Source organism: Drosophila arizonae, chromosome 3, assembly GCF_054131065.1.
Source record: "Drosophila arizonae isolate 15081-1271.41 chromosome 3, UAZ_ARI_1.0, whole genome shotgun sequence".
Taxonomy (NCBI): Eukaryota; Metazoa; Arthropoda; class Insecta; order Diptera; family Drosophilidae; genus Drosophila; species Drosophila arizonae.
In genome coordinates this window covers 33,635,723-33,660,305 of record NC_142923.1, presented here as the reverse complement: position 1 = coordinate 33,660,305, position 24,583 = coordinate 33,635,723, and the positions used below count along the sequence as shown (strand labels likewise).

Sequence of the window (24,583 nt, the reverse complement as noted above, 5' to 3'; positions counted from 1 at the left end):
TTCAGGGGATCTCGTAGTCGAGCAGTCTCGACTAGAGCTTTCTTACTTGTTATTATTGTTTTTTTTTTTAACTTTTATTTATTTATTTTTTTTTTTTTATATTATTATTTTTTTTTTTTTATTTTTATTATTATTTTAAGAATTATTTTAATTGTGCTAGATATTGTTAATAACCAACATTTTAATATTTTATTTTTTTAAGTTTCTTACTAACACTTTCTTTTCATAGCTTCAATAGTATCACTGACCATATTTGGCTGTGAGACGTGGGCATAGCCGGCCGGACTGGCAAATAAAATACCCCCATCGGGTTGGTGTTACTATTTGAAATTATATCGTGTACTTTGTATAGGCTTTTTTAAATTAAAATTGACTCTCGTTTTTGTCAATAGCTTTAAGAAATAAATAAATAAATACCCTGAACCCATTGAAAATGGGAAATCAGGGTATAATGGTTTTGTGAAAAAGTATGTAACGGGCAGAAGGAGGCGTGGCAGACCCCACAAAGTATATATATTCTTGATCAGCGCGACGAGCTGAGTCGATATAGACCTGTCCGTCTGTCCGTCCGTCCGTCCGTATGAGTGCGTCGATCTCAGAAGTTATAAGAGCTAGAAAGCTGAAAATTGGCATGCATACTCGTGAGTACCATACGCAGTACGAGTTTGCTTTATTTTTTCGATAAATTGTCCGATAACTTTATTATCAAGAATAATCGAAAAATTGATTTTGTTTTTAGACTCATTCACGAAAGTGAAATGAGTATATTGGTTTTGTGCAATGTCCGTCTTGCTGTCCGTCCGTCCGTCTGTCCGTCCGTCTGAACGCAATCTATTTCGGCGCTATTGAAGCTAGAGACTTGAAATTTGGAACACATACTCGTGTATATCTCCGATTTATAAAGTGTTAAAATTTTCCCGATCCGCCCACTAGGGGCGTGGCAAATCGGAAAATGCATTTTCCGATATACCAGAAATCATGTTTGTTGAAGAGCTAGAAAGCTGAAATTTGGTATGTAGGTCCGCGCCGATCACCCAAGATCACAAGCTATGGCGGATATATCTCCGCCGATTAGGGGCGTGGCAAATCGGATATAACTGTATCTCCTAAAGTTATAAACCTAGAATGCTGAAATTTTGCATGTAAGATGATGTTTTAATTCTATGAAGATAGGTGAAAAAATTATATATCCACGCCCACTAGGTGCGTGGCAAATCGGACCTGAAGATATAGTGATTTTTCGAATTCTGCTATATTTTAGGCACGATTGATGCTAGACACCTGAAATTTTGTATATATACGCACGTCCAACGAGCTATGGTAGATATATGTCCGCCTATAGGGGGCGTGGCAAACCGCAAAAGTTTAAGAGCTAGAAGCTTCAAATTTGGATAGTTAAGTTACTGGTGGCCTCCTCTATCGATGCCCCAAAAATAATTTTTAAGCCTCTTTAGGGGCGTGGCATATCGAAAAATACCCTGTAATTTTCACATTTTTTGAGCGTAAGAATTCAAATTTTGTATTTAGGTAACCGGTTGCTCGTTCTAAAAACTGGCTAAAATTGAGGAGTTTACGGCCACTAGGGGCGTGGCAATCGGCATTTACAGTGCCCGAGTTGCGACATTTATATGCGTCAGCCATCTATTTATGTATATGTACACATAAGTAGGCTTAATAGGCATTGATAGCACGGAAGGAAACATTTTTATAAAATTAATAAAATATAAAAAAGCTAAAATAACAAAAATTTGCAATTTACAAAAAAGTGTTTTCAGCGGGTTTTGAACTCGCACCCAACCCAAACAGCATGTTTGTCAAAATAGCTAAAATAAAGATCGTCGGCGCTTCAGCCTACAGCACCACCGCGTCGTTTCGATCAAGAGTAGTTAAAACGAAATCACATTATTGTTATGACGCCGCATAGCAAAGAAAAGCCAGTGTAGCGGCTGGAAATTCAAAAACAATGCAAAGACAAATCAATCGCAACGGGATTCTTAGAATATGCTGTAGCACGCATTTATGTGTACATACATACACACATACAAATGAGCGCGTGTATAAGGCTGGAATGCTTGATGCTATGCGTGCAGGCTTACATATATAATTATATATACATATGTATGTATTTGCGTATATGTATTTGAGGGCTATTTAAGAAGAAACAAATTTAAACTTATAAAATTATTCGACTAAGAAAATCAAAAGTATTAAGTGCCATTCAGTCAAGCTCGCACCTTCCCAATAAAATATCTATTTTATAAAAAAAGGAAATATGTATGAAAAAATAAAACAAGTAAGAAAGCTCCAGTCGAGACTGCTCGACTAGGAGATACCCTGAACCCTCCAAGCTGATATTCTAATCATTCTGCACTTCTTTTATGCACACATACACATGCATCCACTCGCACGCATAAGCCTGCGCATTGCTAACTGCGCAGTAAGCAGCGACTGCGCTTGGGCTGCGCTGCAGTGTGGGCCATATTATGAGAATTTATTTGTTGAATAATTTCTTTTGTAGACATACGATCTTAATGAAACTTTTTATGCGTAATCATATGGTGAATATGTGTGTATATTCCAAAGCCCAAGTCTCTAGTACTTGAAATGCGTTTTTTACAAATTGGGGGCGAATGGGGCGTGGTATCCAAAATCTGTAAATTACAAAATCTTTGTTTCCATTAACTTTATATACAACGCAAATTTGAAGACTTCAGGTCTAAAAATGTTCAAATTAGGCTAAAAAAAAAAAAATCAAATCAAAATCAATTTTTCGATTATTCGCGGTAAAAAAGTTATCGGACAATTTATCGAAAAAAATAAAGCAAACTCGTACTGCGTAGGATACACACGAGTATGCATGCCAAATTTCAGCTCTCTAGCTCTTATAACTTCTGAGATCGACGCACTCATACGGACGGACGGACGGACGGACGGACGGACGGACAGACGGACAGGGCTATATCGACTCAGCTCGTCACGCTGATCAAGAATATATATACTTTGTGGGGTCTGCCACGCCTCCTTCTGCCCAAAAACCATTATACCCTGATTTCCCATTTTCAATGGGTTCAGGGTATAAAAAATAACACTTTACTGTGGTTCGAACCTCCGCTACTCTAACATTACTTGCGTCGCCCTTAGCACCCGCGCCACTGCTTTGCTCGAGCAATCAGTTGCTAAAATAGAATAGCTTAATAAGAGAGCGTCATCAGACAAAACTACAGTAACGGCTAGAAAGTCCAGAAATCAATCGAAATTCTAAGAATGTGAGAAAAGGCGCGCTTCTGTCTGTACGCATAGAATAGACTATGAGTGTGTGCACAAGCATAGGAAAATCGCGCTGATCTGCTGTTAGCTTGAAGCCGGTATCCAAGGTATGGATATAAATATATAATAAAAATCAGAGTTGTATAAATTATATATGTATGTAATTTGAATGCAATAGCTATCGATGATTTTTCAATTTTAATGGCATCATGCCGTGTCTTTTGCTGCTCACTAGACTTGAAAATTGCACTATATACTCTGGTTGACAGCGTTTGGGCTGTGAATGAGTCTTCTGCTATCGGTATCGCCCGATTGCAACGTTCTTACTTGTTTTTAAATAGGCCAAGGGACGCGCGCAAGTCGCGTTAATCGGCAATGCAACTCTGTCCTTCGCGGCGAAAGTTCGAAGGGCCGACGCCGTGGTGAGTTGTATTGCCGACGCCGAGGCGGATCGCGGCGGAGGCTTGGAGGCGGCCGACTGAGAGCGAAATGATTATTAGTTTTCGGACAGCGAAGAATAGCGGGTGAGCGCAAGTTACTTATTAGAGTTTAAGCAACATGTAACGAATTAAAAGCCGAAAGTAGAAATAGAAGGGGATGTAGAAATAAGAGTGGAATGTTTTAAATAAAATAAAAGAGAAATTGAAGTGAAACTCGGCGTGTTGTTTATTTTGCAAATTAAACACTAACAACAGTAGTGATCCCCTATTCCTCCCCCGCTTCTCTCTGTTCCATTCGTTTCAACCTGTCGCGGCAACGCCCGACTGTAAAAAGGTGTTGGCTATAAAGAACGCGGCCGCGCCCGTTCGCTGAGTGGACAAGCCCCGGCTGTCGTCAACTAGTGTTTCCCCCTCCCCTCTCCTTACTTTAGTCCCGGCAAAACACAAATTTCTTGTGATCGACCACCCTGGGCAGACTGACGCTGCCCCGGCCATAGTGGTACTTTACAAGTGGCGCCCGAGCAGGGACCAGGGGCTGAGGAGAGTGCGGCGAGCTAGCGGCATAAAGACCCGCAAACTTGCCCAAATCCACGTAATCCAGGTGTCGAGCATACCCGCGTGTACCCGACCTGCGCAACGAAATAACGAAAGAACAGCGCTAGCGGCGGCAAATAATGGAAAAAATTTTACAAATGTTAATGAAGTGTGCGGCCTCATGAGCAGATATACCTCACGGCACGTTGCAAGCGGTTCTCAAGTCATAAAAGTGCGGCGCACATCGGGTCGGAAGCAAGAGAAAACTTAGACAAAATAAGTTCCAGTAAAACTGCATAAAACGAGGAAATATAAAGGAGAGGTAGAAAGAAAGAAAAAAATATATATATATATAAGTGGTAATAATAATAATGATAATAATAAGAATAGTGATGAGAATAATAATGGAAATAATAATGACAGTAATAGTGAAGTGAACTGTACATTCTTATTCTTGGTGCGCGCGGACTCGTGAGCGGATATACCCCACGGCTCAACACGACAGAATAGATTAGCGGTCACTGGGCCATAAAAACGGAGCGCACAGTGGGCCAAAGGCGAAATATAATAGAATGAAATAAAAAAAAATAAATAAATAAATAAATAAAATAAAATAAATTAAAATACAATAAAATAAAATATAATAAAATAAAATAAAATAATAATTATAATAAAAAAAAAAAAAAAAAAAAACAAGTAAGAACGTTGCAATCGGGCGATACCGATAGCAGAAGACTCATTCACAGCCCAAACGCTGTCAACCAGAGTATATAGTGCAATTTTCAAGTCTAGTGAGCAGCAAAAGACACGGCATGATGTCATTAAAATTGAAAAATCATCGATAGCTATTGCATTCAAATTACATACATATATAATTTATACAACTCTGATTTTTATTATATATTTATATCCATACATTGGATACCGGCTTCAAGCTAACAGCAGATCAGCGCGATTTTCCTATGCTTGTGCACACACTCATCGTCTATTCTATGCGTACAGACAGAAGCGCGCCTTTTCTCACATTCTTAGAATTTCGATTGATTTCTGGACTTTCTACCCGTTACTGTAGTTTTGTCTGATGACGCTCTCTTATTAAGCTATTCTATTTTAGCAACTGATTGCTCGAGCAAAGCAGTGGCGCGGGTGCTAAGGGCGAAGCAAGTAATGTTAGAGTAGCGGAGGTTCGAACCACAGTAAAGTGTTATTTTTTTTATTTTTTCATACATATTTCGTTTTTTATAAAATAGATATTTTATTGGGAAGGTGCGAGCTTGACTGAATGGCACTTAAGCGCCGACGATCTTTATTTTAGCTATTTTGACAAACATGCTGTTTGGGTTGGTGCGAGTTCAAATCCCGCTGAAAACACTTTTTTGTAAATTGCAAATTTTTGTTATTTTAGCTTTTTTATATTTTATTAATTTTATAAACATGTTTCCTTCCGTGCTATCAATGCCTATTAAGCCTACTTATGTGTACATATTGTAAGGTTACAATTTTACAGGTTATGTTTTTCAGCCGGGGTCAGAGTCTCAGTCTGCCCAGGGCCACAACTTACAAGACATCTGTAAATTAATACGGGACTACACGTGGTTAGAGAAATGGGAGAGGGTGGGGGAGTCATTATGTATTAAATGGCCACGCAGCCCGAACTCGCCGACCACGCCCGCACACGCTTGCACGTGGGATGGCTGCAGCGATCGAGTGGCGCGATCAAGCGCACTCTAGATTGCTGGGGTCGGGGCTACAAAGGCATATTGCGGGGTATTAGTGGGGCTACTATCATTGGTGGATCGCAGATCGAGGAACGCCCAGCGTTGTCGCCGGCGTTCACTCCAGACCACGCGATTTTGTGTGCCAGAGTTTTGACCTTCTGGCGAACAGGATTGCCCTCGTTCTAACCACCAGTTAGTGTTGTTATTATTAGTAGATTAGTGTTGTCAAATCAACTACAAATGAGTACGCAATCATTTCTATAGATACATTTAACATTTTTATTCCAAGTTACCTTACGCTCTTTACCCCTCGTTTATCTGTTTCTTATTTTCTTTGATATCAACTGCTCACATCGAGAGCTCAAAACTCACTAACTCTGCGCGCAGCTTTCGAGCTTCCCCTTGCGCTCTGCCGATTTCACCACGCGACCAGCAATGCAATTCACCACCGTGAGCTTTCGAGTCGCATGGTTGCATTGCTGATCGCGTGCCCGCCCACTAATTTGAATTTTGCCTACTATCTAAAGCTAACGACTATGACACCTATATCTACTTAACTATCTAACACTTAGCCTACTTACTATCTACCAAAATAATCAATGACTCCAGAATGTAAACTTAATGGCTACAAAACTACAGATATAAACTTAATGACTATAATCCAATTCATTTCCTTTCACTATCTTACATGCTACGAATATAACTCACTAACCAACTTACTTACTACAAATATAACTTACTACTAACTTACTCACTACAAATATAACTTACTACTAACTTACTCACTACAAACTCCAGTAAACTCGACAGCTAGAATGCAATATGTAAGGTGGGCAAAAAGGCCACCTTACAATATACATAAATAGATGGCTGACGCATATAAATGTCGCAATTCGGGCACTGTAAATGCCGATTGCCACGCCCCTAGTGGCCGTAGACTCCTCAATTTTAGCCAGTTTTTAGAACGAGCAACCGGTTACCTAAATACAAAATTTTAATTCTTACGCTCAAAAAATGTGAAAATTTTTCGATATGCCACGCCCCTAAAGAGGCTTAAAAATTATTTTTGGGGCATCGATAGAGGAGGCTACCAGTAACTTAACTATCCAAATTTGAAGCTTCTAGCTCTTAAACTGTAGGAGATATAAACTTTTGCGTTTTTCCACGCCCCCTATAGGCGGACATATGTATATCTACCATAGCTCGTTGGAAGTGGGTGGTCAACCCGCGTATATATACAAAATTTCAGGACTCTAGCATCAATAGTGCCTAAAATATAGCAGAATTCGAAAAATCACTATATCTTCAGGTCCGATTTGCCACGCCCCTAGTAGGCGTGGATATATAATTTGTTCACCTATCTTCATAGAATTAAAACATCAGCTTACATGCAAAATTTCAGCATTATAGGTTTATAACTTTAGGAGATACAGTTTTATCCGATTTGCCACGCCCCTAATGGGCGGAGATATATCCGCCATAGCTTGTGATCTTGGGTGATCGGCGCGGACCTACATACCAAATTTCAGCTTTCTAGCTCTTCAACAAACATGATTTCTGGTATATCGGAAAATGCATTTTCCGATTTGCCACGCCCCTAGTGGGCGGATCGGGAAAATTTTAACACTTTATAAATCGGAGATATACACGAGTATGTGTTCCAAATTTCAAGTCTCTAGCTTCAATAGCGCCGAAATAGATTGCGTTCATACGGACAGACGGACAGACGGACGGACGGACGGACGGACAGACGGACAGACGGACGGACAGCAAGACGGACATTGCACAAAACCAATATACTCATTTCACATTCGTGAATGAGTCTAATAACAAAAAATTATGTGAGGCGCCTTACAGAGTTTTTTTACTTGTTTAGCTTCCTAGTTTATTTCGTGTTTCATTTTGTTAATTAAATGAATGCACTGAAGCATTTTTATGTTTATTTAATATATTAAATGAATGTAAAAACAAGTAAGAAAGCTCTAGTCGAGACTGGTCAACTACGAGATCCCCTGAACCTTTCGAGCAATAGCTATTTCAGTCATTTTTAGCGACTTTCAAGAGACAAGAAACACGCACACACACACACACACTTGAGGAGTTCGAGTTTCGTTTTCGTGGAGTACGGTCGACGTCATCGTGATCCATCGTGGACAATAGCTTGATCTGTGTTTTTCCCTGTGAAAGTGGAAAGAACTGTGGGCGCGACGCACCCAGCGACGGCAAAAACTATCAAAGACTTACTTCGTGGCGGTCTCGCGTGAAAAGATTTGTCACATTAGGCGTCACATTTGTGCAAATAATAAAAAATCAGGTGCATTCACTCTAACAGCTGTTAGTAGTGCTGGAAATTGCAGCGGACAATCAGCTGCTCACTAACTTTGGTGAGTTGCTAAGTCTCAGCAAAGACAGCAACCTACCTGCTGGTGTGAGGTAACAGGTATTAAAAGTTGTGCATACTTTCGGGCCCTCGCTGTAGTTAAGTTGAGTTTAAGTTACTGCGGTCTCTAAACTCAAATTAAATTAGTAGGCAGTGCCCACTACAGGCTTCACGCCGTGGTAGTCGGAGCAATATGGAGGCCATGAGGGAGGAGGAGCCGCAAGCTTTCGTGCGCCGTTCCTCGTTGCAGCGATCGCCGCAGCAACAACAGAGGGCGTTGCCGCAGCCGTCGACTTGTAATCAGTCTCCAGTGGCTGAGTGCCAGGCACCCAAGTCTTTAAAAGAAGCGTTAGCTCAAATAGGAGTTACGCTAGAGGGTTTGTCTGCCCTATTTGGGGGGCAGCGGCATATAAATGCACTAATGAGAGAGGAGCTGGCTAGGCTGGTCAGTCTCCACAAGACGGCCGAAGCGTTCTGCAACCGACCGGTCAAAGACTGCGAGGTGCAGACCACGCTGGTCAAGAAAGTAGCTGAGAAGGCTAAAACAGCGAGCGTTAGTGCTACAGCAGGTAGTAATACGCCCAAGCGGTTGAGGGAAGTTGCCACTGAGCAGAGGAAAACTGCCTCGAAAAAGCCGAGGCACAATAAAAGAGCAGCAAATCCAATAGAGACAATGGCTCTACGGGCTGCAGCCGATAAAACCAACCAGGCAGGTCGACAGACGAGTTCGAACAGCTGGACGGACGCAAGCCGCTGCAAAAACGTTACAGAAGCGGCGACGTCCAAGGTATTAGGAAGACAGCTAAGGGGGACCTTTTGTTGCAGCTGAGTAGGAAGCCGGAGCATAGCAAGCAAAGAGAAGATCTTGGAGGCAATTAGGGTGGAGTTGAAGGATAGCTCACTCCCCATTGAGGCTATCAAATCACTTCGGCCAGCTTTTGGTGGACAGCAAAGAGCCACGGTTGCTCTTCCAATTGGGAAAGCTAAAACTCTGCTCGAGCTGTCCCAAATTAGAATAGGATGGGTAGTATTCCATTTCCGAGCCGAGGAACAGCCTAAACGCTGTTTCAAGTGCCTCGATTACGGTCATATGGCAGCAAACTGTCGCAGCGACTGTGACCTAAAGGGCGCCTGTTTCAGGTGTGGAGAGGTGGGTCACAGTGCAAAAGCATGCACCAAGCCATTCAGCAGGCAGCTTCAAGTGCCTATCCTACCGTGAAGCTCCTCGTAAAATGAAATGTTAAGGTTTTTTTGTATTGCTGCCCAAGATCTTCTAGAGCAGACCATTAGGGAAAAATGTATAGACGTAGCTTTTCCAAGTGAGCCCCACCACTGTAGAACCAGCTGCCCTAGGACATGGTCAACAGACATTAATGGTAAAGCTGCGTTGTGGGTATGCGGCAACTCAACGAACGTACTTTCGAATGTTAAGTCATTCAATGGGTTCGTACGCGGCCGATATGGTAACTTATGGCTTTACAGTTGCTATCTGGCCCCCAGTGAATTTATGACGGTGCTCGACGAGCTTGCTGAGGATGTTAGGCGTCGGAAGGCCATTATAGCTGGAGATTTTAACTCTTGGGCGTTAGAATGGGGTAGCCATTATACCCTGATTTCCCATTTTCAATAGGTTCAGGGTATAAAAACAATGGGTTTAATTATTGTGATTCTTTTATTTTCTGTTATTTCTTTGATAACAGAAAATCTTCTAGTACATATTGAAGTATAGAAATGAATGGCAAGGTATGATGGAATGCAATGCGTTTAGATATTTTTATTATTTGATGCCAGAAAATTTAAAATTTGTTCAGCAATCAACTAGTAAATATTGCGGTAGAGTAATTAATTGAATAGTTATTGCGCACATCTGAGACACGACGTTAAGACATTTTCCAATACATACAACAAAGCCAGAAAAATCAAAAACCATCAGAAGATAGCGTATCTCGCAAATAACTGTTAACACTTTTTTGTTGTCTGCAAATAAGTGTTTTTCACTGACACAATCAAAACAAGTAAGAAAGCTCCAGTCGAGACTGCTCGACTAGGAGATACCCTGAACCCTCCAAGCTGATATTGTAATCATTCTGCACATCTTTTATGCACACATACATACAGATGCATCCACACGCACGCATAAGCCTGCGCTCTGCTAACTGCGCAGTAAGCAGCGACTGCGCTTGGGCTGCACTGCAGTGTGGGCAATATTAGGAGAATTTATTTGTTGAATAACTTCTTTTGTAGACATACGATCTTAATGAAACTTTCAGAGCGTAATCATATGGTGAATATGTGTTAGCATTCCAAGGCCCAAGTCTCTAGTACTTGAAATGCGTTTTTTACAAATTGGGGGAGAAGGGGGCGTGGTATCCAAAATCTGTAAATTACAAAATCTTTGTATCGATTAACTTTATATACAACGCAAATTTGAAGACTCCAGGTCTAAAAATGTTCAAATTAGGCTAAAAAAACAAAATCAATTTTTCGATTATTCTCGATAAAAAAGTTATCGGGCGATTTATCGAAAAAATAATGCAATCTCGTACTGCGTATGGTACACACGAGTATGCATGCCAAATTTCAGCTCTCTAGCTCTTATAACTTCTGAGATCGACGCACTCATACGGACGGACGGACAGACGGACAGGGCTATATCAACTCAGCTCGTCGCGCTGATCAAGAATATATATACTTTGTGGGGTCTGCCACGCCTCCTTCTGCCCGTTACATACGTTTTCACAAAACCATTATACCCTGATTTCCCATTTTCAATGGGTTCAGGGTATAAAAAACTCAGACAGAAACTGTTTTTGTCGCGTCTGGCTTAGCTCGCTCGCGCTCTGAGGGAGACAGTAATTTCTGTTTTCGTTTCGCTCAAGTCAAACACTGATCGTTTGCTTGAAGAAAACTGTCAGTTGCGTTTGTATGGCTAATCATGCGCGATTGTTGCGTTCTTTTTGTATGTATGTATGCGTGTATTTACATGCACACGAAGGAAAAGATCATTTCTGTTGAGTTTTTTAGTCAAACTGTTTTTTGCTGAGAGTCTTTGTGTGAGCGAAAGCCGTATTACTCTTTACGCGACACTCATGTAAGAGCGTCACACGAATGAGTCATTGCATTGCGTCTGACCGAAACAAAACAAAGAGTGTCGCTCAGAGTGAGATCGTGTCTTCAAAATATTTTCGGTTTTGATGCGAAGCAGAGCATAAACGAAAAAAACGATTAAGAGACATATCTAATACGCGCACCACAGTCAGGAAGATCAAAGACCATCAGCGAAAACAAATTTTTCAATACACAAATCAAAACCAGCAAGATCAACAACCATCAGCGGAGGGATCATTTCCCAATACATACACCACAGCTAGATAGACATCTTCATATACATACAGCAGAGCTAGCAAAGTCAAAAACCATCAGCGAAAACAAATTTTTCAATACACAAATCAAAATCAGCAAGATCAACAACCATCAGCGGAGGGATCATTTCCCAATACATACACCACAGCCAGATAGACATTTTCCAATACATCACCAAAACCAGCAAGATCAAAAATCATCAGCGTAGGGACACACCCAATACACACATTTTCCAATGCATCAACAAAACCAGTAGATCAAAAACCATCAGCGGAGGACATTTTACACAGTCAGGAAGATCAAAGACCATCAGCAAAAACAAATTTTTCAATACACAAATCAAAACCAGAAAGATCAACAACCATCAGCGGAGGGATCATTTCCCAATACATACACCACAGCTAGATAGACATCTTGGAATACATACAGCAAAGCTAGCAAAGTCAAAAACCATCAGCGAAAACAAATTTTTCAATACACAAATCAAAACCAGCAAGATCAACAACCATCAGCGGAGGGATCATTTCCCCATACATACACCACAGCCAGATAGACATTTTCCAATAGATCACCAAAACCAGCAAGATCAAAAATCATCAGCGTAGAGACACACCCAATACACACATTTTCCAATGCATCAACAAAACCAGTAGATCAAAAACCATCAGCGGAGGACATTTTCCAATACATACACCACAGCCAGATAGGCATTTTCCAATACATCACCAAAACCAACAAGATCAAAAACCATCATCGAAAACAAATTTTTCAATACACAAATCAAAACCAGCAAGATCAACAACCATCAGCGGAGGGATCATTTCCCAATACATATACCACAGCCAGATAGACATTTTGGAATACATACAACAGATCAAACAAGTAAGAACGTTGCAATCGGGCGATACCGATAGCAGAAGACTCATTCACAGCCCAAACGCTGTCAACCAGAGTATATAGTGCAATTTTCAAGTCTAGTGCACAGCAAAAAACACGGCATGATGCCATTAAAATTGGAAAATCATCGATAGCTATTGCATTCAAATTACATACATATATAATATATGTAGAACCAGCTGCCCTAGGACATGGTCAACAGACATTAATGGTAAAGCTGCGTTGTGGGTATGCGGCAACTCAACGAACGTACTTTCGAATGTTAAGTCATTCAATGGGTTCGTACGCGGCCGATATGGTAACTTATGGCTTTACAGTTGCTATCTGGCCCCCAGTGAATTTATGACGGTGCTCGACGAGCTTGCTGAGGATGTTAGGCGTCGGAAGGCCATTATAGCTGGAGATTTTAACTCTTGGGCGTTAGAATGGGGTAGCCATTATACCCTGATTTCCCATTTTCAATAGGTTCAGGGTATAAAAACAATGGGTTTAATTATTGTGATTCTTTTATTTTCTGTTATTTCTTTGATAACAGAAAATCTTCTAGTACATATTGAAGTATAGAAATGAATGGCAAGGTATGATGGAATGCAATGCGTTTAGATATTTTTATTATTTGATGCCAGAAAATTTAAAATTTGTTCAGCAATCAACTAGTAAATATTGCGGTAGAGTAATTAATTGAATAGTTATTGCGCACATCTGAGACACGACGTTAAGACATTTTCCAATACATACAACAAAGCCAGAAAAATCAAAAACCATCAGAAGATAGCGTATCTCGCAAATAACTGTTAACACTTTTTTGTTGTCTGCAAATAAGTGTTTTTCACTGACACAATCAAAACAAGTAAGAAAGCTCCAGTCGAGACTGCTCGACTAGGAGATACCCTGAACCCTCCAAGCTGATATTGTAATCATTCTGCACATCTTTTATGCACACATACATACAGATGCATCCACACGCACGCATAAGCCTGCGCTCTGCTAACTGCGCAGTAAGCAGCGACTGCGCTTGGGCTGCACTGCAGTGTGGGCAATATTAGGAGAATTTATTTGTTGAATAACTTCTTTTGTAGACATACGATCTTAATGAAACTTTCAGAGCGTAATCATATGGTGAATATGTGTTAGCATTCCAAGGCCCAAGTCTCTAGTACTTGAAATGCGTTTTTTACAAATTGGGGGAGAAGGGGGCGTGGTATCCAAAATCTGTAAATTACAAAATCTTTGTATCGATTAACTTTATATACAACGCAAATTTGAAGACTCCAGGTCTAAAAATGTTCAAATTAGGCTAAAAAAACAAAATCAATTTTTCGATTATTCTCGATAAAAAAGTTATCGGGCGATTTATCGAAAAAATAATGCAATCTCGTACTGCGTATGGTACACACGAGTATGCATGCCAAATTTCAGCTCTCTAGCTCTTATAACTTCTGAGATCGACGCACTCATACGGACGGACGGACAGACGGACAGGGCTATATCAACTCAGCTCGTCGCGCTGATCAAGAATATATATACTTTGTGGGGTCTGCCACGCCTCCTTCTGCCCGTTACATACTTTTTCACAAAACCATTATACCCTGATTTCCCATTTTCAATGGGTTCAGGGTATAAAAAACTCAGACAGAAACTGTTTTTGTCGCGTCTGGCTTAGCTCGCTCGCGCTCTGAGGGAGACAGTAATTTCTGTTTTCGTTTCGCTCAAGTCAAACACTGATCGTTTGCTTGAAGAAAACTGTCAGTTGCGTTTGTATGGCTAATCATGCGCGATTGTTGCGTTCTTTTTGTATGTATGTATGCGTGTATTTACATGCACACGAAGGAAAAGATCATTTCTGTTGAGTTTTTTAGTCAAACTGTTTTTTGCTGAGAGTCTTTGTGTGAGCGAAAGCCGTATTACTCTTTACGCGACACTCATGTAAGAGCGTCACACGAATGAGTCATTGCATTGCGTCTGACCGAAACAAAACAAAGAGTGTCGCTCAGAGTGAGATCGTGTCTTCAAAATATTTTCGGTTTTGATGCGAAGCAGAGCATAAACGAAAAAAACGATTAAGAGACATATCTAATACGCGCACCACAGTCAGGAAGATCAAAGACCATCAGCGAAAACAAATTTTTCAATACACAAATCAAAACCAGCAAGATCAACAACCATCAGCGGAGGGATCATTTCCCAATACATACACCACAGCTAGATAGACATCTTCATATACATACAGCAGAGCTAGCAAAGTCAAAAACCATCAGCGAAAACAAATTTTTCAATACACAAATCAAAATCAGCAAGATCAACAACCATCAGCGGAGGGATCATTTCCCAATACATACACCACAGCCAGATAGACATTTTCCAATACATCACCAAAACCAGCAAGATCAAAAATCATCAGCGTAGGGACACACCCAATACACACATTTTCCAATGCATCAACAAAACCAGTAGATCAAAAACCATCAGCGGAGGACATTTTACACAGTCAGGAAGATCAAAGACCATCAGCAAAAACAAATTTTTCAATACACAAATCAAAACCAGAAAGATCAACAACCATCAGCGGAGGGATCATTTCCCAATACATACACCACAGCTAGATAGACATCTTGGAATACATACAGCAAAGCTAGCAAAGTCAAAAACCATCAGCGAAAACAAATTTTTCAATACACAAATCAAAACCAGCAAGATCAACAACCATCAGCGGAGGGATCATTTCCCCATACATACACCACAGCCAGATAGACATTTTCCAATAGATCACCAAAACCAGCAAGATCAAAAATCATCAGCGTAGAGACACACCCAATACACACATTTTCCAATGCATCAACAAAACCAGTAGATCAAAAACCATCAGCGGAGGACATTTTCCAATACATACACCACAGCCAGATAGGCATTTTCCAATACATCACCAAAACCAACAAGATCAAAAACCATCATCGAAAACAAATTTTTCAATACACAAATCAAAACCAGCAAGATCAACAACCATCAGCGGAGGGATCATTTCCCAATACATATACCACAGCCAGATAGACATTTTGGAATACATACAACAAATCAAACAAGTAAGAACGTTGCAATCGGGCGATACCGATAGCAGAAGACTCATTCACAGCCCAAACGCTGTCAACCAGAGTATATAGTGCAATTTTCAAGTCTAGTGCACAGCAAAAAACACGGCATGATGCCATTAAAATTGGAAAATCATCGATAGCTATTGCATTCAAATTACATACATATATAATTTATACAATTTTATTATACCCTGAACCCATTTTCAATGGGAAATCAGGGTATAATGGTTTTGTTGAAATGTATGTAACAGGCAGAAGGAGGCGTGGCAGACCCCACAAAGTATATATATTCTTGATCAGGGAGACGAGCTGAGTCGATTTGGCCCTGTCCGTCTGTCTGTCTGTCCGTCTGTCCGTACGTCCGTCTGTCCGTATGTTTGAACGCGTCGATTTCCGAAGATATAAGAGCTAGAGACTTGAATTTTTTTTTTTTAAATGACCGTATATACAGCGCTGACGTCGAGTTTGCTTTTAAAATTCGATAAATCATCCCCTTATGTTTTTATCGAGTAAAAACATTAAAGTTCAAATCAGATGCCACTATAGCTAATTGTGAATGATTTTTCTTTTTTCTAAAATTCTCAAATATTCAATATAATATGTAGATCATATGCTGAAAGTTTCATTAAATTCCGTTCAGTCAAAAATTAATAAAAAATAATCAAATATTTGGCCAATTAACAAACGCACGTGCAGCAGCTACAACAGAAACATTCGTTGAATCCAGAGCTTGCAAATGAGAGTTGAGCGTTTTTTCGTTTATTCTCTTTCTCGCATCATACTCAAAAAAAATTGTGTAGACACGTCTCTCTCTGAGCGTCACTCTCTTTTTTCTTTAGCATCTGTTTCGCTCAGACGCAATGCGATGACTCATTCGTGTGACGCTCTCACATGAGTGTCGCGTAAAACTAACACGATTTTCTCTCACACAAAGCCTCTCAGCAAGAAACACTTTGACTAACAAACTCAGCAGAAAATGTTTTTGCCTTCGTGTGCATGTAAATACACGCATACATACATACAAAAAGAACGCAGCAATCGCGCGTGATTACCCATACAAACGCAACTTACCGTTACTTCATTTAACTCAAGCAAACGATCAGTGTTTGACTTGAGGAAACGAAAACAGAAACAACTGTCTCCCTCAGAGCGCGAGAGAGCTAAGCCAGACGCGACAAAAACAGTTTCTGTCTGAGTTTTTTTGACTGTGTCAGTGAAAGACACTTTTTTGCAGACAACGCAAAAGTGTTAACAGTTTTTTGCGAGCTATGGTTGAATCACATCAGCTGTTAGTTTTGTTTAGTTTTGGTAGATGGCGCAGCAACAGTGAATGTATTTGAGTTTTGCCAGCACCACTAGCAGGAGTGAGGTGGCCTAGTGTGTTAGCTGCATGACGCTCGATCGAAAGGTCGCGGTTCGAGTCCCGATCGGTGCAACTGGTGTTAAATTTTTTTAAATGTTTCAAAATATTTTTATATTTTCATAAATGAGTTTTCTATTTAATTTATATTTTTAAATACACTGAAATTGAAATTTTAACCATACTTTATGTGCGTTTTTAATAGTTTGGTTATTCTAGCAGATTCTTAGAATCGCATCAGCAGTTAGTTTCGTTCAGTTTTGGTAGATGGCGCTGCAGCAGTGAATCTGAGTTTTGCCAGCGCCACTAGCAGGAGTGAGGTGGCCTAGTGTGTTAGCTGCTTGACGCTCGATCGAGAAGTCGCGGTTCGAATCCCGATTGGTGCAACTGTTGTTAACTTTTTTAATTGTCTCAAAATATTTTTATATTTTCTTAAATGAGTTTGGTATTTTATTTATATTTTTAAATACATCGAAATTGAAATTTCAGCCTTACTAAATGGGCATTTTTAATTGTTGGGTTCAGGGTAGTATCTAGTCGAGCACTCTCGACTAGAGTTTTCTTACTTGTTTTTATTATATATTTATATCCATACATTGTGTTAATGCCAGATCCCATTAACAAGAATTGCTCCTCCCGCACCACACAATGTTATGTTGTTAACAGCATTCTGTTAATAACATCACCCAGTTCTCCTACTGGTTCGCGGTACTTAGCGCCCGCTGAGTACTTCGTCTCGCGACTACTTGTCACTTGCCTATCCTCGCATACATACATATATTCAATACACTTTATACGAGCGACACAGCTCTCATCCTCCAATAAAGATTAGGAAATTACACCCCGGTCTTTTTACTTATCGGCGACGCCACCACTCCAATATTTGGTCCTTCGAGCCGGATCTTCATCCACCTTCACACCAGCATTCCATCGGCCGTCGAGATAAGTACCCCATTCTTGTCTAGAGTAGTACATACATATATATATGCATAAATACACTGGCACCTCTCATCCGCCTTCCCTTGTATATACATATATGTATATGTACCATAGCTTGCAAAAAACTGTTAACACTTTTTCGTTGTCTGCAAAAAAGTGTCTTTCAGTGACACAGGCAAAAAATACTCAGACAGAAAGTGTTTTTGTCGCGTCTGGCTTAGCTCTCTCGCGCTCTGAGGGAGACAGTTGTTTCTGTTTTCGTTTCCTCAAGTCAAACACTGATCGTTTGCTTGAGTTAAATGAAGTAACGGTAAGTTGCGTTTGTATGGGTAATCACGCGCGATTGCTGCGTTCTTTTTGTATGTATGTATGCGTGTATTTACATGCACACGAAGGCAAAAACATTTTCTGCTGAGTTTGTTAGTCAAAGTGTTTCTTGCTGAGAGCTTTGTGTGAGAGAAAATCGTGTTAGTTTTACGCGACACTCATGTGAGTGCGTCACACGAATGAGTCATCGCACTGCGTCTGAGCGAAACAGATGCTGAAGAAAAACAGAGAGTGACGCTCAGAGAGAGACGTGTCTACACAATTTTTTTTGAGTATGATGCGAGAAAGAGAATAAACGAAAAAACGCTCAACTCTCATTTGCAAGCTCTGATATGTACTAATCTAGCAATATTTCGACTACATGCCTATATGTATATATTCTTATATATATAGATATGTATTAAGCTGTGTTTAAATCCGATTAATATTTATTAACACGAAAAGAACAATATCCTTTGTTGATCGTTTAATAAATTTATTTACATATTCTGCCTTTTCACACATCCGCACATACTCATATTTATAACTAGTCGCCGGCTGCAGAGTGACATATATACATACATATATATGTACATGCTCCTCGCTTAACTATTAAATAAAACACAATATCCATTGTTATTTTTAATAGTTTTATTTTGCAATTTAATAATTAATCCTCCAAGCATAATTATTTCCACTTGTTTTATTTATGTATCTATTTGCTAATTGTGTGTCCGCTTTCTTCTGTTTGTACGAACATACGCTCATACATACATACACATCCATGTATGCACATATGACAACATATGGCGTACAAATAGCCAAGCAACACAATTAACATATATGTAAATTCACAATTGCAACTTCCACATACATATACACGACACATTTACAAAATAATAAACTTAAATTGTTAAATTGGTTGTTTTGTTTTGTGTCCAAGCAGCTGATCGTCACTAGTATCGATAACATTTTCAATAACTATCACCGGCCGCCACAATTTCTGACGATAGTTGTGTCACGATCAGTATTTATCGTATTTCAAAGAGCCATTGTAAAGCAAAATATAAAGCCACCCTTTTAATTATTAAATTTATCCTAATTACAATAATTAATTACAAAGTCGAATTTCAAATTAAGAATTTGGTTATTTAATTTATCCTAATTAAATAAATTAAACTTTTTTGCCTCTTCTTCTTCTTTGTTTTCGCTTTACTTGCTTAACAAGGCAATAATTCTTTTCCAATTTGCTCTACGTTCAGGTGACAACTTTCTTGCTCTTGTCAACTGAATTACTTTGCTCTTTGAGTGAATTTCTGTCTCCATATCAGAAATTTCCAGCAGCTAACTTCTTGTTAGCATCCATGTCTGATCGTTCGGGTCGAGCGCAACTTAGTGTACCAGCTTCGCGTCTGATCAAGCGCAGTGCCTCTGCATCACCCATTCCGTCCGGGAAACCGCAGACAAGCAGCACTTTCAAGCGTAGTCCGGTCGTCACCCGATCCAGTATAAAGCCCGCCAGTCCGTCTAAAATGTCGTTGTCTGACTTCATCTCGGCTGCGGATAGGCTCATCAAGTTTGAGTCGCGCATTGACGGTCCCGGAGACTCTAATGCCACCCAGGCGGCGCAGCTCCGGGCCTTCGAGATCCGTCGAGATCGGGTCAAGGCATTGTGGGATGATGCTGAGCAGCAATATAAGGTCTGTGCCAGAGCATTGAGCCAAGGGGCGAGCAGTGGCGAAGTTGAAGCCACGGAGGCCAAATTCGACAACTGCTACACTGTCTACGAGCGGTGTACGACCCATCTGGGTGTACAGATCGACGCACTTTCCGCATCGAGTACACCGCCCGCTCCTATGTCCGCTCCTTTCGCCACGTCTGAAGGCTGTCGCCTTCCACCCGTTGACATGGAAGTGTTCCACGGCGACTACTTGCGCTGGCCAACATTCCGCGATCTTTTTACTGCGATCTACATAAACAATCCGTGTTTAACTCCGGTGGAAAAGCTATTCCACCTTAATTCAAAAACAGCAGGCGATGCAAACGCACCAGTCGCAGAGTATCCTCTCACAAACGACGGCTTTGCATCGGCTTGGGTCTCTTTGTGTGATCGGTTTGAGAATAAGCGGCTGTTAGTCAACAGCCAGCTTAAAACTCTTCTCAACCTTTCCAAGATCACCAAGGAGTCAGGCTCGGCTCTCAGAGAGTTGCATAGCACTATGCACAGATGTGTCACGGCAATCGAGCATGCTCAGATATCCACTGAAAGTTGGGATTGCATTCTTGTGTTCCTGTGCACTTCAAATTTGCCGGAACAAACTCGATCTCTCTGGGAGCATTCATTGAAACGAAAAACAGAAATCCCAGCCTGGCAGGACGTCAGTCACTTCCTTAGCGAGCGCGCTCGTGCTCTTGAAGCTATGGAAGGTGACCGTTCTGTTCCAAAAGTTCCGAACTCAATTCCGAGATCTGCGAACCCTGCCCTTCCCGAACGACTGAACTCGTTCAGAACGCAAGTGGACACAATCGGCACAAGGTGCGATCTGTGTTCAAGAGAGAATCATCCAATCCGATTCTGCCATCAGTTTCTCCAACTATCCATTCATGAACGAGAAACTTACATAAAATCGAAGAAGCTTTGTCTAAACTGTTTCGCTAAAGGTCACCAGTTACGAGAGTGTACCAGTACTCACAACTGTTTCACGTGCAATGGTCGACATAACACCCTACTCCATAGGGACAATACTCTTCGGACCGCTGCTGCCTCCGCAACAGCTATAGCTCCGACTCGTACTCCAGTTATGTCCAACGTCCAAACGTATCTGGCTACCAACACACGAGGTGTCCTCCTCGGCACGGCGGTGATTAATATATGCCATTTCGGCGCAACTTATCCCGCCCGTGCTTTAGTCGACTCAGGGTCCGAAGCGACTTTCATTTCTGAGCGACTGTTCCGAAAAATCAAGTTGCCATTCAAGTCCGTGCATACTCAGGTCTCCGGCCTGAATCAAGCAGTGACAGCTGAGGCACACAAGGTATGCAACTTTGATATTGGCTCTCCGTTGAAGCCGAGAATGCGAATCAAGGCTTCTGCTCTCGTCGTTCCAAATCTGGCTGGTAACATCCCTTCGTCCCCAGGTCCGCAACTCTTGTTAAACAAACTTCCGAAAATTCAGCTAGCTGACCCCGAGTTCTACAAGAGTGCGGAAATTGATGTCCTGATAGGCGCGGATATCCTTCCGACTATCATTCAGGGAGGTTATCACCCTAATATTTGTGGGCCTTTTATAGGTCTGGAGACTGTTTTCGGTTGGGTACTGACAGGCCCACTTTCACAGATGATACCAGGAACGGTCTCCTCCTTCACAACTCAGGTTTCCGTTTCGGAAGAGGCGAAACTTGAGTCTCCGCCAACCGTATCATCTGACGAAGCTCTTCCATTCCGATCTCCAAACAGCACCACTCCGAAAGTGAGGGTCGGTTTCAAGGCTCTTCGTCCAGCACTGAATGATATTCTTCATTCAGGCCCATCATTTCAACCCGATCCTCGTCCTCCTTGTGCTGTCAAACTAACCTCCATGTTGTGTCCTAACGAGCAAGTAATTCTACCTCCAACTCATTCGATCTTCCAGATAAAGACGCCGTCATCAGAAAGCAGCAAGCCACGCGGTACCAATTCCTTCCAGTGCCGCGTGTGCCCAGGAGCCCACGGTCTCCGGGATTGCCAGCGTTTTCTGGGCCTTTCAGGGGAGAAGCGGATGCGTGCGGTACTTACACATAAGTACTGTACGAACAGCTTGGCTCACGAGCACTCCGGGCAATCCTGCCGAAGCAAGGGACGTTGCAAAACGTGTGGCCAGAATCACCACACGCTCCTGCATCTCCAGGGATCAGCACGTCTCTCCGCCTCGATTCCTAAACAGGCGGTCACAGCTCCGCTGACGACCTTGATCCGCACAGCAAGAGGTCTCCAGCTTGGACACGACATCTTAATTTGCAATCCTTGCAAGGGGGGGGGAGTATGTTAATGCCAGATCCCATTAACAAGAATTGCTCCTCCCGCACCACACAATGTTATGTTGTTAACAGCATTCTGTTAATAACATCACCCAGTTCTCCTACTGGTTCGCGGTACTTAGCGCCCGCTGAGTACTTCGTCTCGCGACTACTTGTCACTTGCCTATCCTCGCATACATATATATATTCAATACACTTTATACGAGCGACACAGCTCTCATCCTCCAATAAAGATTAGGAAATTACACCCCGGTCTTTTTACTTATCGGCGACGCCACCACTCCAATACATTGGATACCGGCTTCAAGCTAACAGCAGATCAGCGCGATTTTCCTATGCTTGTGCACACACTCATAGTCTATTCTATGCGTACAGACAGAAGCGCGCCTTTTCTCACATTCTTAGAATTTCGATTGATTTCTGGACTTTCTAGCCGTTACTGTAGTTTTGTCTGATGACGCTCTCTTATTAACCTATTCTATTTTAGCAACTGATTGCTCGAGCAAAGCAGTGGCGCGGGTGCTAAGGGCGACGCAAGTAATGTTAGAGTAGGGGAGGTTCGAACTTCGAACCTTTACTGTGTTCTTTTTTTAAAATTTTTTCATACATATTTCGTTTTTTTATAAAATAGATATTTTATTGGGAAGGTGCGAGCTTGACTGAATGGCACTTAATACTTTTCATTTTCTTAGTCGAATAATTTTATAAGTTTAAATTTGTTTCTTCTTAAATAGCCCTCAAATACAAATACGCAAATACATACATATGTAAATTAAATATTCGGAAGCGGTTTTTGGATTAAAAAAACATTTATTCACTTTCGGAGTTGGATTAGAACTAACTTAAAAATAATTATACAAGTACTATTTATATGAAAGCTGCCGCTGCTGCTATTAGCGTCGCTGCCGCCGTGGTCACTGCTGTTGCTGCTGATAGGTGTCTTGTGAAACGATGGCTCTCACGGTGGTGCTGATCGGTGCGCTGACTCGGCGCTCGTGGCGGAAATGCACACGTTGACCAGAATGTGTTTTGGCCAAGTGCATTGATCTTATTGTTATTGCTGACGATAGGCTCCCACGGTTGCGGTTGCGTTGCTGTTGTATTTTGCTGACAAAGCGCACCTGTCAAAAGTGCAAGCACTGGAGCCGTGATATTATTGGGCCGGTGCAATGCCCTTTTGTAGGGTCTGTCGTTAACTCTTCCCCCCTTAGATGCGGACGTCCTCGGTCGCAATATAGAAAACTTGAGCATTTTCTCTCTTTTCTGCTTCGGGTGTTGTGACTTGGCCTGTGGTGGCTGGGGTCTTCCGTTTTAGCAAGTATCCAACTACTGCCATAATTATCAGTAGAGTTCCAGAGAGAGTTATATTTAATTGTTGCTCTTATATCGTTGCTGCTCTTTAGGGTTTCTAACTTTCTTGTGTTGCTTAGGTTTATTTCCTTGAGCATTTGCAGTGAAAGGACTTCATTGATCTTGTTTGTTTCCGCCATGATTTGAAATAGCGGTGGGGTGGCTTCTGCGAAGGACATTACTTTTGATTCGTATATGTCGTCTTTGCGTATCGTGGAGTTTTCGAATTGTACCAGGAAGGTACCATGGAGTTCTACTTCCTCTTCGTCGATCTTGATTGATCCATTAAAATCGTTGAGCAATATTGTTCCGACAAACAGCTGTTCGTGATTGGGTATGTGTTGATTGTTGATAGCACGGCAGTTTGGATGTTGGCTTTTTAATAGTGGCAGAGTACAAGTATCATTTCTTAAGTCGACTAACTTATTATACCCTGAACCCATTTTCAATGGGAAATCAGGGTATAATGGTTTTGTTGAAATGTATGTAACAGGCAGAAGGAGGCGTGGCAGACCCCACAAAGTATATATATTCTTGATCAGGGCGACGAGCTGAGTTGATTTGGCCCTGTCCGTCTGTCTGTCCGTCTGTCCGTCTGTCCGTCCGTCCGTCTGTCCGTATGTATGAACGCGTCGATTTCAGAAGATATAAGAGCTAGAGACTTAAATTTTTTATTAGAATGTCCGTAATTACAGCGCGCATATCAAGTTTATCATTAAAAATCGATAACTCATCCCGATCTTTTTTTATCGATAAAAAACCTTATCGAAAACCAGTTATAAAATTATATCTTCTACACCTTTATTGCTAGAGTCTCCAAATTTTTAATGTATGCTTACATGCAATTTATACAATTTCGGTTTTTGTTAAAATTAACCCCCCACCTCTAAATTCACCCCCTCACCCTCACTTTTGTAAAAAGC

At 41.2% G+C, this 24,583-nt stretch overlaps 1 long non-coding RNA gene and 1 pseudogene across 1 annotated transcript; both read right to left on the bottom strand.

Annotated features, from left to right (window-relative positions):
- Window positions 1-3,909: 3,909 nt before the first annotated feature.
- Window positions 3,910-8,420, bottom strand: LOC149270138 (uncharacterized). The gene is made up of 2 exons (XR_016269119.1): window positions 8,204-8,420; window positions 3,910-4,533 (listed from the first exon to the last, which is right to left on the bottom strand). It is a non-coding gene; the product is annotated as an uncharacterized LOC149270138 (long non-coding RNA).
- A 14,171-nt stretch (window positions 8,421-22,591) lies between these two features.
- LOC149270137 (uncharacterized) lies at window positions 22,592-24,353 on the bottom strand (annotated as a pseudogene).
- Between the last annotated feature and the right edge of the window lie 230 nt (window positions 24,354-24,583).